The sequence below is a fragment of the Eptatretus burgeri genome, chromosome 15 (assembly GCF_056783735.1).
Source record: "Eptatretus burgeri isolate ZD-2024b chromosome 15, Ebu_testis_v1, whole genome shotgun sequence".
NCBI classification, from domain to species: domain Eukaryota; kingdom Metazoa; phylum Chordata; class Myxini; order Myxiniformes; family Myxinidae; genus Eptatretus; species Eptatretus burgeri.
This window is the reverse complement of record NC_140975.1, coordinates 24,283,361-24,298,697: the sequence shown is the minus strand read 5'-3', so window position 1 is coordinate 24,298,697 and position 15,337 is coordinate 24,283,361. Positions and strand designations below refer to the sequence as shown.

The 15,337-nt window shown below is 43.6% G+C and overlaps 1 protein-coding gene across 3 annotated transcripts in view; it reads left to right on the top strand.

Moving 5' to 3' along the window:
* Positions 1-15,337, top strand: part of MDGA1 (MAM domain containing glycosylphosphatidylinositol anchor 1) — a 369,996-nt gene that overhangs the window by 144,140 nt on the left and 210,519 nt on the right. The gene's annotated exons all lie outside the window — the stretch shown is intronic.

Below are 15,337 nucleotides of genomic sequence, written 5' to 3'. Positions count from 1 at the left end.
GGGTCATCCCGGTGTTCCACATGCACGGTGATTCATCAATGCATTTTCTGTCCCTCGGATTGACGTGAAACTGGGCGTCCCTTCTGCCAGCATTAGTTGGTGTATGTTAAACATCTCACAGTGTCCTTCATGAAGAGTCGGAGAGATATCTCCGGTACCCTGGCTAAGCTCCAAATTCAGGCTCAAGAAGCACTGCATCAGCACCACTGCATCAGCACCACAGTTGCACCCCCAGAAAATGATGGTATCCGCAGCCACATGCTGCGTATGAAAGAAGTAGATGTACTTTATGATGCAATTTCCTGCCTGGAAAATGCCATAAAGATAAATTTTGTTGTTGATCCTGTTTCATTGGGAATCAAACCCATGAGAAAGTGTATAGATTTTGGGCTGTTTTTACTGCAAGAGTTTCATTTGTTGTCATCATTGATTATAATTATTTGTGTTGTTCACATTGCGTTCTCCTTTTGTGGTTTGGTGTGCTGTGCTGTTGATGAATAGAGTCTTATCTTGTGTCCATGTTTCTTAATGTTTTTTTTTAACAGTTGAATTGTGTACCATTGGCAGGTGTATCCAAGGTACAGACAGCTCAGCTCAGATCATAGCATGCAGCCAACAGAGTTATGCTTACCTGCATTTGTTAGCAGATAACATTTGGTATATAAAGTGATTTGTGTTGGAGTTTTCCGATTCTTCCATTGCCATGGAATCAAATGGACAATCGTGGAAAATAATAATACGCTTACATTGTATCACTTTCCCAATGGCGGTGAAGGAATGAAGCGCAGACCCAGCACCACATAAGCACTGTATTCACTGTGCTTCATTGTAGAATGTGCTTCTTCAATTAGCTAGTGGTACTCTGAGTACTGTGATGGCTAATTCACGGGACTTGCAGGGATCCGCAGTTACGGCATATGCGTTTACGGACCAACGATATAAAACCAAAATAATAATAGCGGTTTACGATGTGGTCAGTATCATTATAAAGAACCTTCGATCCAAATTGTTTACACAATTATTGGCGATGGAAATATAGGTTTGTTGAAATTTTAGTTTGCTTAAATATAGACCGGAGAGAGGAGAAGCAATAAATACATAAAGTCCTGGAATAAAAGCTGTTCAACATCTTTCACATCAATCAACTTGAGGATCTCTGGGGTAATGTCATCTGATCATCAAACTCATCTGTTGGATGTTTTGATGCCACACTTTTGTTTTTCAGCTTTTTGCTGAAAATTTGAATAAAAGTTATTGGAGAAGAATGTCATTACTTACTTCGAGTAAGCGCATGATTACGATGAATGAGCGCATCCTGATTACTTTTTGTTTTGAGAAAAAAATAAGTATTTTAATTTGACCATTCATGATTTGTATTGTGGTAATTACAACTTAGGAGGAGTTTGCTGTTACATGAAAGTAAGTATGAAGAAGGACATTTTTCTTGCATTATGAAACTGTGACAGGAGTTCATACATAACGTCTCAATTGTGACCGCTGTGGTTGTTGTGACAATACTGCTGTGACTGTGTGATTGAGTAAGTGTCGTGACTATCAACTGGGAACAAGCTACACATGAAAATATAACTGACATAATTACAGTGCCTTCAGAAAGTATTCACACCCCTTGACTTTTTCACATTTTGTTGTGTGACAGCCTGAATTTAAAATGGATTGAATTTAAATTTTTTGGCACCGATCTACACAAAATACCCCATAATGACAAAGTGAAAAATTGTTTTTAGAAATTTTTACAAATTCATTCATGGTTTCCTCGATGGGGGTTTTTCCACCATGAGGATAAGTGAACAATGCTTCACATGCAATAGAAACTTTGGAGAAGTTTCAGCAACGGACATGATTGTTTTTTGCCATTACTACTCCGACTACTACTACCACTATGACTACTACTATATTATTGCTGCTCCACCTTCTTGGGGTTTCAACTTTTTGGCTCAAGTCTTTCATAAAACAGCTTACCAGGTTTTGACGTTCGACCTCGAGCTTATTTGGGCAGGAATCTGTCATTTGTTCAGGTTAGCAGCGATATCTCGCCGACTATTCACAAAAAAAACAAGAGGAAGAGAGTCTTTAATCTCTCGGATCTTTAATATCCACCATCTAATGCAAGTAGACATATCACACAGTGCAACGTCCATCCGAGGGACAGCGCACACATTGATGTATCACCCCGCGTGCAAAACACCGGGATGATAGTTTAGAGTCACGTTGGGAATCAAATCCAGACTAGATAGCTCATGGGAAGTGCACTACCTCTGAGCCATCCTGTCAGACTTGAATAATCCAAACAATGCATATATATATATATATATATATATATATATATATATATATATATATATATGTACATTTTGGTCACCACTGTGGGGGATTGGTCCACATATGCTTATACATTTGTTTTCGCGAGAGAAGGGAAGATCATTTTTCGTGGCTCACATCAACCAATTCCGACCGATTGTGCATATGCCAATATAACTTGCTTTCGTGTTATTCCTCAACACTTTTGACATTTGTACTTTTGTGCAAAGAGACGATGATTTTGCAGAGATTCCTTTAGGGACGAGCATTTTAATTTGTGAAATATCAAAGTGACATTCACATTGCATTTCCTTCACTTTTCATTGATGTCATTTTTCATTATTTCACAAGGAATGATTTTGGAAGTGTTGTTTTACTCAAAAAAATATGTTGACTTTTGCCTCTGTTCTTCAATTATATATATTTTAAAGAGATTGGTGCATAGTTGTAAATGTCCACCTTTCAAGCATTATTCAGTTTGATTGATGTCTGCTTAAGTTTGTGTCTCTTCATTGGGCCAGTAGGTTTAAACCAATCACAGTTTCCACAGCAAGAACTCTTCTTTCATAATGAAGCCTTCCAATTGGACTTTCTGTTCCTACTAACTATGAAGTTTACTTTGATTAGTTCATCGGTATCAGAAAATTGATGTGGGGACGTATTTTTTGCCTTCGTGATTCCTTTTTCCATCAGAAGTGACAAGGGCTTGTTTGTGTGCAGCATGTATAATACAATAAGGCACAGGCAGATTGAGAAACTGTGACAAGAAGAATATGATGTGCCCACTGATTGTTGAAGAACAGCAAATGTTTTTCATCCCATAATGATATTTATGCATTCTGAAAATTCCACCAAACTATTTATGTTCTATCTATCCATTTATAAATGCAAGTTGCCTGATTGCGTCTGAGCGGGGTGAACATAGTAACTACAGCACGTACAATGTTGAATGGCACCTCATTGAAGAGCTCTTGGGTCCAGACAATGGATGCAGAGGTTTACAAATGTTATTCATGCAATTTCGAGTTATAATCATTATTTTTGTTCCGCATGTAATGTATTTGCTCAGTCATTGGTTTGCACATCTACCGGAAGTATAAAATATATATATATATATATATATATATATATATATATATATATATATATATATATATATATATATATACACACATATTGTTGTGGACCCAGGGTCGGGGGCGAAGACCATGAGGGGTGAGCTACCTCAGGTTCCCACCAGACTCTCCAGAATCGCAGGCCGTTTCACACTAATAACTTTGTGATGCGGCGGGTCACTAATCGACCGTGAACGCCAATAACTCGACCACGTGATTTAAGGTCCTCCGTCTGATACCGTTTACCTAAATGGCACGTGATATACTTACCGGGGGACACAGGATGCACAGGATGCACTTGCTCAATCCAGATCACCTTACCAGATCAGATGTAGCCAAGTGGAACTGCCAAGCATGTACCGGCTAGGAATCAGATCCTTGGGGGATAATGTCCCGGCGAAACGAGAATGCGAACCATGCTCGATCAATGGAGGAAAAGACAAAAACGAGCTGTGAACATTTCTACACAAAGCATTTATTTACAATGGCAAGGAAAAGTATGTGGCACAATGAATGGGGTTTATTTTTATGTACATCAGGGGATAGCAACCGGGATTTGTGGGGTACAGCAAAAAGCAAACAATCTTACAAAAGAAGACACAGCAGAATTATCCCATTATATCTTCTACAATCTTAACTTAAACTAGGGCAGGCGCCATTACACACACACACACACACACACACACACACACACACACACACACACACACACACACACACACACACACACACACACACACACGATTACATAAAGTCCAGAGAGAAAGAGAGCAGATGAGGATAAACGACCTCTCAATATCTAGTGCGGTCGGCAGACCAACGCATCCCAGAACGCTTAGGAAGAGGTAGATGGGAGGAATACTGGTGGTGTGGGAGGAGTGGTGTGGTGTAGTGCAATGTGTGGGGTGTGGTGTCGTGCCAGAGGAAAATGGGATTGTGAGTCAGTAATTATGCTCTTTGTGCATTCAAAGAAGACGGGATAGAGAGAGGGGAGAATAGATGCGTGAGGTGAAAGATCCATTCCCGAGCCATGTAAAGGTCTGTTTGTGTCATGTGTACCTCCATGGGACACTCCGCCTAAGCGTTCCTACCTCGAGATGTGGTGAGTTATCTCCTGCTTAATCACTTTGCCGGGGCTCATGTCAACATGCGCTCCGCACTGGTCTATCTGGCTGTACGGGGGTGGCGGAATGTTAACAGCATGGCAGGGAGTCTTGGCAGTCACCTCGGATCAAGCTCTCAAGAAGAATCACGTCCTGGCAATCGCACACCAATAGTGAGACAGGGAGCGAAATGAAGAGGAGATAAGCGAGCAAAGAGCCAGTGAAGGGGAAGCAGTGAAGAAGAGGCAACGAAGAGAGAAGAAGACCTAACGGCTCTGCCCCTCCTGCTCCCCCCCCTGTTTATAAGCCCCGGGCGAAGGGTGGAGCGATGATCCAAAGCAACGTGCTGTGACCCGAATCCTGCTCCTCTATTGAGCCACAGTGGCCCGAGCCATGCCCTGCCAGGCTACGGGACTGTCTCAGTTGCCCATCCGCTTCGGCACGGGTTGAAGCTCCTGACTCAACATAGGGTATGCTCCGTGAGCCAGAACTCCGGCCCTGAATGTGCTCCGAGTGCAATCTGAATGTCGAATAGCAACGGACTTTCCCCGGCACTGACATATCTCATGAGCCAAAATGCACACCCGGGCCCCATACCAAACTCCTGATCGCCCTTCTTGCGACCCCCCTCACTGCCCCTGTCTTGCCATGGTCTGGCGACTGGATGAGGGTTGCATCAATTCTGCGTGGTCACCTGGGACGTCCCCAGCGAGATGCGGTGGAGCTATTGATGTCTGCTGCTTGGCCAAGCATCGCGCGGTCCCGAGAATAGCTCGAGTCATGCAGTACTTATCTGTATAGAGTGGCGAATTGTAGCATTGCAGTGGTACGAAGGGGGTGTGGGAATATTTTTCCCATGTGCGGGAGGCGTTTGTGGTCGAAGTGTTGGGGTTTGTTGAGTGAGGTGTGAAGTAAGGTGAAGCGCCGGTTGGGGATTGGTGTGCAGATTTGAACTATATAATGGTGTGCGATGCACGGGTGATAAAGTGTGGAGTGGGGTGGTGGTTCCGAGCCACGGGAGGCATCGCGGTGTGCTTATTATCAATCGCATATTGAATGGCGTGTGTGCTTGCTTGCTTGTGTTGTGCCATGGCTAAAAGGACAAGGTTAAGGTAGGAATCAGAATATGAATTAGAGATAGTTATTTAACCTAATATAACTACGAGACACACACAACGCACTTTGTCCCATTAACCCACGAGACATGAGTGGAGGTTTAACTACACGAAGACTCATGAAATAACCGCCTGGGGATCACTGTAGGTTGGGTGCCATTGCCTTAGAGGCATGCATTTTTGTGGAACCGCAACAATAAGTACGTGTGTATGTATACGTACGTACATATATATATATATATATATATATATATATATATATATATATATATATATATATATATATATATATATATATGACCTCTTCAGTCAATTCTGTCAACAGGTAAATTACCTTTCCATCAATTTACTTCACCGAGAAACCATGGAATTCTTTTATTATTTTTTTGTACACATTGTCGACGCTCGTAGGAGAGCTAACACACAGAACATGTAACAAAGGGAGCAGGAGACAAGAGAGGCGGAAGAGAGCAGCACAAAACAGTTGGGAACAGGGACAACCCGGAGATCTATCGAAGAGAGAGGGATGGGGTGGGATTTACGGGGTAAACAAAATGGACACTACAGAGACTTTTAGGAAGGAAGCAGGGAATTTGAACGAGGTGGCTTTGGGGTGGATTAATGAAGATAGAAAAGATCATGATTTTGGATGGGGGGAAATAAGAGGTGGTGGTGAACAGCTGTTTTGAAGGCCTGGAGGGAAGAATGGGATTGAAGAGAGTGTGGGAGTTTATTCCAAAGGCAGGAAAAAAGAGGAATGAAAGAGTGAAGGTGAGTGGTGATTCGTGATTTTGGGAGTTTCACCAGAAGAGGCTTGCTGGCGGACCTAGAGCGCCCAGCGGAAATATGGGTGGGTGGATGTCGCAAACATAGCAGGGGGGGGGGCAAGACTGAAGAGGAGATAGTTGAAGACAGAAAGATCACTGATCTGCCAGCGGTGAGAGAGTGTGAGACCCAAGGACTCAGCCTCACCATGGGAGATACCATTGATCCTAAATGCCTTGGTTTCTACAGTGTGAAGCCGAGAAAGGTGAGAGGCAGGAGCACCAGCCCAGAGGGGAGAGCAATTCTCCATCAGGCTCTGGACAAAAGCTTTGTATGTGGTCAGGAGCTCAGGTGGGCTGAGAAAGGACTTTGCATGATGGAGGATTCCCAGTCGGCAACTGGCTTTGGAGGCCAGGTTGGAAATGTAGCTTTCCAAGGAAAGATCATGACAGAGAGTGAGACCCAAAACCTTGAATGAAAGGACTTCTTCCAGAGGATTGTTGCGAAAGTAGATTGGGGGGGGGGGGTTCCAAATGGTCCTTTCGGAGAGACATAGTGAGAGTGTGAGATTTGTCGGGAGTGAAAGACATGTTCCATGTGCTGGACTAGTTTGTGATTTTAACCAGATCTGCAGAGAGCGAAGAAGCTGCTGCTTGCCAGTCTGAGGGATGACAGATGGTACGGCAGAGGGTGGAGTCATCAGCAAAGAGATAAAGAGGATTTTCCAGAGAGTCGGAGAGATCATTGATGAAAACCAGAAAAAGAACAGGGCCCACAATGCTGCCTTAAGGAACTCCAGCCTGGACAGGAAGAGGGGATGAGAGAACTCTATTTAGGGCCACACTTTGGCTGCGATAGGAGAGGAAGTGTGCAAGCCATGACTGGAGATGGCCATGGATACCATAGGAAGAGAGTTTGGTGAGCAGGGTGGAATGCCAGACCATATTGAAGTCTCGTGATATGTCGAGGGAGATGGCTCTAATCTCATGTCTGGCATTGAGGACCTCCATTCATTGTTGTGAAAGCAGAAGTAGCATGTCCAGGGTAGAGTCACCTGAACTGAATCCAAATCGCAAAATGATATTTGAGGTTGCGGATTGCTGGGGGACCATGTTCACCCTGCAGAAACCTGGGGGCTTTGTTTCTGCAGAAGCCAAAGCATGGAAAGAGCAGTGAGTTCAAGTCCAGAAAGGATGTGGAAGAAGAAAGAGAGACGACTGACCTGTCTGTGATGTACCCATAGACTCAGCTTCATCGTGGGATCTTGACACTCAGCATTTCAAAAGGATAGAACACAGACAAACAACCATAGGTTGGCAACCATTGCAAGGCTTGATGTGTCTAATGGGCTTCTCCTGTGTTGAGGTTCCTCATAAGGGAAGTCGTATTTTTGTGGGCCAGGGTTCGGTGGCGATAAATGACCACTAGATGGAGCATCGGAGTCGTCTCCCACTGAACACCCGGAATTTAGGTCGTAACTCTCGGACAACTCCGAAAGGTCACGGGTCCCTTAGCGGACCGTGGTCGCCAATATTTTGACGGCGTGGGGTAGGGTTAATTGCCTAATTTCAATATACCTAAATACCCCCGTCGTCCAACTACCGGGGAAAACCACACCCTCGACGGACCTCGGGCGGAACGGACTGTTTACCGAGCCCGATCCGGGTGTAACCTGAGCGGGGATTACCAAGATCCGTTGGTCCAAATTAACAATTTACCGGCCCGAACGGCCTTACTATTTCTCAATACGCACCTTGCTCGGCCAATGAAAGAAAGCACGAACAACGAACTGGAACATTTAACAGGGGTTTATTTATAATGGGGTAGGGGAGCACACGAAGAGCAGAGTTATCACGAATAAAAGGCAGGCAATGTACAATGAGCAAAGAAAATCACTTAACAATTCTACTTACAGGACGGGGCCCACAGACACACACACACACACACACACACACACACACACACACACACACACACACACACACACACACACACACACACAAGAAATGGACCCATGCGTCTTCAGTCGGTCCTCAGCCCAGGAGAGAAAGGTGAGCTGGGGGACCAGAGCCTAGCCGGGTACCTGTCCCGCATCGTGCGATCACACCGACCCGAACCACTGGTGGGACTCTAACCCACGACCCGAAGTCCACGGCCCACGAACGAGACCGCTCAACCACGACCACCACCGTCTCAGACCGCTCCAACCACCACACATGACCGTCTGCCACGACGACAGACTGCTCAGAATCGCCACGATCCTCCTGTCTGCCGTCCTCTCGTCTCACAACCACTCTGCCGTCGCCACGATCACCCGGTCTGCCCAAAAACTGCTCCTCTCAACCATTGTACTCCTCTTTTGGTGGGAGGGGCCTCTTCTCCTCGCTACTCGCCTCCTGATTGGCCGGGGGGTTGTCGGACGACTCGTGGCCGCCGTTGATTGGATGAGCTCACGGTGGGCGGAGGGAACCTCACCCCTGTACGTGACACGATGCACGTGAGCGATGGCGTTGTTGTAGTTGGTGATGTCGAGGATGTAGTTGTTGTAGATGTGGTTGTTGAAGATGTAAAAAAAACTTACTGCAAAATAACTCGTAGCGCACACACGAAATTCCCATTCGACAGAAGGAAGGATTCTAACTATTAACACATACTTATCGAAATAACTGAACTCCGGGGACTCTGGCTGCTTGTGTGCACAAGGTTTCCAAATCCGTAACAGTATCACTACTACTACAACTACTACTACTACTAACTGCCACGTATTTCCGCTGCTCCTTGAGTTGCTTCGATTATCGACCATTCTATTCCTCATACTCTGGTTCCATTCGTATTTTTGTTTTGTTTTTGGTTTTCTGAACCGAGTTGGTTCATTTGTTTATTATATTTTCGTGTTTTGGTTATTTAATTAGACCTTTTGTTTTGAGGCCTAGCTGCTGCATGGCGCGACGTGCCAGTCTGGGGCTAGATTGCCACGCCCAATTTGTGCCGTTCTCAACATAATATCGTTTTGAATTCCTTTTGATTAATGAACCTTTAACGTGCTAAATAACACAAGATCGTTAAAGAGCTCAGTGTTGTTTGTTTCAAACGAGTTCCTCTAAAAACGCGTTTCTCAGCGTTGTTTATTTAGATCCCGTTGTTGAGAAAAAAAACCATTTATTTCAGGTTAATTTCCTCTTCCTGCATTACATTAGCAAAACTTAGTATAGTCGGTTTTGTTTGTAAAAGATATATTGAGTGAATATCAACATGTCAATGAATCGCGAATGGGCTCGAGTCGCTGCCGGCGGTTCTGGCCAAGCAAGTGCGGGCGACTCTGCACATCCGTTTAAAATGTTGACGAGGAAGCTTGGCGTGAGATGCCAACTCGGACAAACGATCCAAATGGATTCTTATGTTGAGGCAATGGCAAATGTTGTAGGTCTAGTCCATCAAGAATCGTTTCAGCTTCGAAATTGTAACGGAAGAGCCGTGTTTTTCCTTAAATCTGAAGCTGTAGCGAATAAGGCGATACAGGAAGGGATTGTTGTGGGAGGGTTATTCGTACAAGTTGAACCTCTCTCGAGTCTCGGTACACGGGTTACCTTGTCCAACATACCTCCCTTCATTGCTGATAATGCAATTGTGCCCTTCCTGGAACGATTGGGAGTGCTAAGATCACCTATCAGGCCTGTGCCTCTCGGTTGTCATGAGCCTCCCTTCCGTCATATCCTGTCATTCAAAAGTCAGGTCTCAATCGAACTGAGAAACGACACTGAATGTGTAGGATCCTTAGTCATTCCTTTTGAAGGAAATAATTACAAGGTCTTTTATATGACAAATGAACCTTATTGTTTTGTATGTAAGGCAAAAGATCACATGAGAGCAGACTGCCCCACTACTTTAAAAGAAGTATCTGCTGCTCAGTGCCCTGATGAGCCTAAGGAAAAGGGAAGTGGAATCCCAGAAGCTTCTGTGTTGCCTTCTCAACCTGGTCCTTCTTCTGCTGAAAATCGATGGACTACAGTGGGGGCAAGGAAGACGAAGAGAGCGCAGAAGAGAAAATCGCAACCAGAAGAAAAGGGGATTGTGAATGACTGATACCATTGAAGATGAAGCTGACAAGGACTTGAAGCGATCTGCAGGGTTCAGTGTTTTGGAGGAGAGAGAAATTGTGAACCAATTGGTGCAAATGGAGGAAGAAGAAGATGCTGTTCCTCCAGTTACAGATCATGGGAAGTTTCTGCTGCCAGATGCGCCCAAGGACCTGTTGAGGAATGAACAAAACGATAGATCATCCATGACCGAACCTGACACGGGAAGGACGAATGACACGGTGGCATCTCCTGACCCGTCAGAGTCAAATAAGACTGATGTCTGTTGCTAAAACAGTACATCAAGACAAACCAACAATAACTGAAATGGAGATTCAGTACAAATCAGTAAGTGATGAATCCCCTGCCATAATTCTGCATGAAAGGAACGCGACTGAAGCTACAAAAGAAGAAACCTCAGGATCCTTTCTTGTTGTGACAGACAAGAAGAAGGTGCCAGTCTTGCAAGAAACTGAGGCATTACCTGCCTTAAACGAGGTCTCGAGTGCTGACACTACGTCAACAGTAGATGTAGACAGTGAAAGAGACAGACACGGTTCTACCGTAGCATTGCAAGAGGATGATCTCCCTGCCCCTACCATTGTTTTAAGTGATGACAAGGTAGAAGCTTCGGCATCAAGTGCAGATGCACCAAAGGAGAGAGACCATGAGCTCCCAGACAGCAAAGATGAGGAGAGCATCAGTGACTGGGAAAGGGATCAAGGATCATTCATTGGAATTGAATCGGAACTGCCCTCAAGGCACCATTTGTGTATTCCTGGTCATGAAATATTAGAGTTCCTTGAGCAAAGTTTGCACAGTCGGAAGAAAGTTGAAGCTGCTCTAAAGCGGTGGAAAGATTATAAAACACTCGTACATTCCCTGTATATACTGAGGAGATATGGACAAAAAAGCAAGACTTCAGGTTCGGCCGAGCAAGTCCGAGTGAGGAAGTTTCTTGCAAAGTTGCTAAATTATGGGGCTAAGCATGAGTTGGCTTAGATAACTCTCAAAAAAATAATAATGACGGCATTATCTTTTCGCCTGGGATCATTGAATGTTAATGGGTGTAAAGATGCATTCCATATATACACCAAGTACTGTCCTGCTTAAAGGAGAAACCTGGAGTAACCTTTCTGCAGGAGACCCACACAACCCAAGAGATTGCCTTCCGATGGGAAAATCAATGGGAAGGGTTGGCCTTTTTTTAGTCACCTCATGGATACATCTTGCGGAGTGGCTATCCTCTTCTCGTCATGTGTGAAACCTGAAATACTTGTGGTTAATGAAGGAGTTTGGGTCGTTTATTGCATGTAAAAGTAAGATTTGAGGATTTTGTTGTTGACTTCGTCAACATCTATGCACCATGCTTGGGAGCTGCGGGGGTGCGATTCTATGATCACATGAGGAGATTTATTCTTACCTTTCCTGACGAAGAGTGTGTGATTCTTGGAGGAGACTTTAATTGCACTCTCAATCCCTCCCTTGATAGGGTGGGTAAAGAGCCGCACAGTCCTTCTGCTAAGGAATTACAACAAGTGGTAACACTGTTAAACCTGAGAGACATTTGGTGTGTGCAGCACCCCACAGATAAGTCATTTACTTATACTAGTATCAGGGGTGGTCATATCTCGCAATCCTGGCTAGACAGATTTTACTTGTTTCAACGTTGGTGCAGGAGTGTCATTTACTCCGGGATAAAACTTGCACATTTTACAGATCATAATCTGGTCTGGATTAAGCTTTCCCTGGCTGAAACAAGGTGTGGAAAAGGATTTTGGCACTTCAACAAAAGTGAAGTGCTTGTCCAGGATGAAGCCTTTTGTTAATTTTTCGTAACTTTTGGCAAGCATGGAGGGATAGAAAAGGAGATTTTTGTTCACTCTGTCTCTGGTGGGATGTTGGGAAAGCATGGCTGAAATTGTTATGCCAGGAATACTCATATGGATGGAGCGCAACAATTGGAGTAGAAATTGCGAAGCTCGAAGAGGAATTATTGCATCTGGAGAGTCGCCTGACCACACTTACCCCTGCTGAATTGCATGCTTATGAGAATAAGAAGAGCACCCTCAAAGCATGTAGTCATGTTAAGGCACAAGGAGCATTTGTGCATTCTCGGTTGCAGTTCCTTCTTGAGGATGAATATGCCCTGAATTACCTTAAAGCTTTGGAAAAGCGCAAAGGTCGACTTAGGAGTATATCAAGTGTTTTATCAGAAGATGGCTCTTTGCTCAATTATTCTGAAAGTATTCACGAACGAATTCGAGTATTCTACGCTAAGCTTTACTCGGGTGCGAAGGTAGACGTGGATGCTTGTAGTATTTTTATGGAGCAGTCTACCTGAAGCTACCACAGAAGGTAGAGAAAGATAATCTAAGCAATGAACGATTTAGGTTGGACAAAAATGGTATCAAAACTCTCACCTGAAATGACTTCATTGGCGATATTTCTTATCAGAAAAAACCCCACCCGAATCCTCCCATGGGAAACCTCGTTTTGACCTCAAATCCAAGATGGCCGACATTGTACAGGTGCAAAACTTAAAATGGACCTAATTTTGGAAAGAAACAACATAGAAACACTTTTAAGGTGTCATTTTAAACTAATTTGAGGACCCCTATTCGTTTAGTTATACTTATAAGATCGTTAGATATCAAGGTCATATGTCAAGGTCAATGTTAAACTTGACCGAAGCAACATTAAATTTGACCGAAATTGTATCAAGAGTTATACCAAAATGATAGTTATTGATAAAATATATTGGTTGTTATTGCCACATATACCATTAAGATGCTCATTCATTTAGTAATAGTTTTGAGGTGATTGGATATCTAGATCATGTGATAAATTCAAGGTCAAGGTCAAATTTGATCCTAATTTGACCCTGAATTTGATCAAAATGATGCAAATGACTCAAAATAAAGTACATTGGATGTATCATTTTCAATGGACTCTTTCAATATGTCCACTTATTTATGAGATTGGCATCAAGATCATAATCATAGCCAAATTTAACAAATAAGTAAGAATCCAAATAGATTTTGTGACCTTGCAGTGACATTATTTTGAAACCCATGTTAAGGTGTCCAATAACAAAGTTTACTATGCCTAATCACTTAAATGATATTGTATGAGTGATCATTTTTTAAAGTCAAATTGCAATGTCAATCCATTGTATTATTATTGAGATCTACATTCTGGTCATCATCATCCTGATTGTCCACATGTGGCACATTCATGCATGTTATTCCCCTGCATTGGCCACAAGCTGGTGTGCACTGTAGTCCATTCTTGCGGCAGGTGCATGTTTTTTTGTAACACTGGCCACCACAATTGCACCGAATTATCTTGAGGAGTCGCTCTGGTGCTGCTGGCCGAGTCATCCTGATAGGCACAAGACCACCGGGAGTGGCTTTCCAACCCCAAACTGCAGAGGCGATATCATTGCCACGCCATCCCTGCACTTGGTGATAAGTCCGATGACTATGAAAGGTGGCTGCGTCACTCGTCGGCGGAAGCTTTTCTGGAGATACATATTGTGTAGAAGTAGCTACCTTCAATAGGAACTTCGTCACCCTTGCTGCGTTGAGGCTTAGTGATGTGGTGCACCCAAATATCTCCAGCATGGCATCTTCTCCTGCCTGTTCGATGTCCTGTTTCGATCAACCAACCAACTCTCCACACTGATAAGTCAGTATGGAAACAGAATTTCTTGACATCAGATCTGAGTTTCTGTGCTGAGGAAGAATCACAGTCATGTTTACGTTTGCTCATATCGCTTCATATTGGTGTGAGCTTTACGACATCTCTCATGCAGATACTGCTTCTCATTGTCGTCAAATGCATGAATCGGGATAGTCTTTACTGGATTTAGTTCATTGTATTTGACACTGAAATCATTGATTGCAGCAAGACCTTTGCGACTGACACATGCAAAACCCTTCACAGTGAATGTTATATTCTCCTCACACAGTAAACAAACTGCGTCCTGACTGTACACTGCCATTACGGTTCTATCTGAAACAAAAATAATAATATACTGATTAAATTGAAACATACCATGCAGAGGATTACAAATTTCAACACAGTCAAATTAACGCACTCAGCCCTCCACGTTTCGTGGATTTCCATTGCGTTGAGCCCTCAAAAATTCCAGAATTTGGTCTGGAGTTGGTGCAAGTGGTGGGGTTGATTGGGGATGGGTGTTGAGGGTGGGATCTGGGTGGGGTTTGCATTCAGATTGAGGGTAGAATTAGCATTAGAGAGGAGATTAACAACGTGCATGATGGCATAATGCTATATGACGTCCATGATGTCTTTATGTTACATTTCGTCACATAACGTCATAATAACCCGTATATATACGGGTCTCATCCCCAACACTTTGGCTAGAAACCCGTATTTTGATGGGTCTCGGGCCGAATGAGTTAACTAATGTGATCTATATGTGTTGATGCCACACTGAGCGATTTCCCGGGTTAATATGCGTCATTTGGTGAGCTTTGAGATCAAATTTTGATTAAATTTTACAATGACCTTGACCTTAACACATAATCGCGACCTCTCATGGTTCCGAAAATTTCACTAAATGAGTGGGATCCTCAAATTAGTTTAAAATGACACCTTAAAAGTGTTTCTATGTTGTTTCTTTCCAAAATTAGGTCCATTTTAAGTTTTGCACCTGTACAATGTCGGCCATCTTGGATTTGAGGTCAAAACGAGGTTTCCCATGGGCGGATTCGGGTGGGGTTTTTTCTGATGAGACATACCACCAATGAAGACATTTCAGGTGAAAAAGCTTTGATAACATTTTTGTCCAACCTCTATGGATCATGATCCGTTCG